The sequence below is a fragment of the Populus euphratica genome, unplaced genomic scaffold, assembly GCF_000495115.2.
Source record: "Populus euphratica unplaced genomic scaffold, PopEup_1.0 scaffold1268.1, whole genome shotgun sequence".
In the NCBI taxonomy this organism is placed as follows: Eukaryota; Viridiplantae; Streptophyta; class Magnoliopsida; order Malpighiales; family Salicaceae; genus Populus; species Populus euphratica.
The window spans coordinates 965-2291 of record NW_011501121.1 but is presented as its reverse complement, the minus strand read 5'-3'; positions in this window follow the sequence as shown (position 1 = coordinate 2291).

The window sequence follows — 1327 nt, the reverse complement described above, 5'->3', positions numbered from 1 at the left end:
TTTATCTAACCTTAGAAACCAAATAGAAAAGGAATGAATTTAGCATTTTAAAGAATCCTAATGAGCCTAAGAATCTTGATAGTTTTGACAGCGAAGGGGAAGGATAAGGAAAGCAGACACCCGCTTAAACATGGTCTGAAACACATTTCCTTCTTTTTTTATTTTTTGTCAATCTCCCCGCAAACTTGAACTAAACCCCTGCCTTCAATTTAAAAGGGGATATACACCATCTCCATTAGCGTGTATGGCTAAAAAAATGAGTAACGACAGAGAGGATAAAACACATAATTTTATTACAAAATAAAAGCTTACAAAATACAAAACTCACACTTTTCATACACACCCTCTCTTTCTCTCTTATGTTTCTCTCTCTTTCCCACACTTAATAACACAAACTTAACAGCTTATTTATACATAAATTGAGAGGTAGCAGGTGGTGATGGTTGATAGTAGGTGGATGTAGGTGGTGGTGGTTAGTATTAGGTGGCAGTTAGTGGTGGTTGTTGATAGTAGGTGGCTGTAAGTAGTGGTTAGTGGTTGATTGAGTTTACAACAACAAAGAGAAATTATAAGCTATCCCTTGTTTTCAGTTTCCCAAGCGCAGCTAGCTATAAAATGAAGTTGTGTCTGGGTAGTGACTAACTTTCTCATACCATTTCATCCCATTGAATAGAGACACTTTTAAACTTGAAATATTCATATGCATTAAGAGAAAGTCCCCTAATTATTCTGCCAGTTTTAAAGCATGTTAGTTGTTGTCTTTGCTCCTCCACAATTGTGAATTAGTTGGTCTTTTAGAAGGAGAATAGACTTCCAGAAAGAGGGGGGGTATTCTAAAGCCTTGAGTTTCATATTGTGTGGTGAGGTAGATAATAATGGTGAACCCATCGAATACAGAGGGTGTCAGATTTGAGATGTATGTTCCAAAAATGTTTGGCCAAGAAACTTTTGTTTTGAGCTTTGATGTCTAGGAGACCCGAACCCCGTTTATATCTTGGCAAGTCGACATTCTTCCAAGTTATTAGCGCAAACTTATTCTATGATATATTCCCACTCCACAGAAGTTCCAACATAGAGAGGTGATTTTATTGATAACAAGTCTAGGCATAGAAAAAATATTGATCCATATTTGGACCATTCCATGTAACACAGATCGAATTAGCTCTAGCCTGCCAGCAAAAGAAAGTTGCATCCCTAACCAACTCTGAATGCTTTTGTCTAGCTTATGCATTAGAGGGAAAAATTGGTTAGCCAGCAATCTGTAGGGACTTAGCAGCATACCAAGATGATTGAAAGGGAAGGTACCTTTAGAAAATCCTGTATGGAG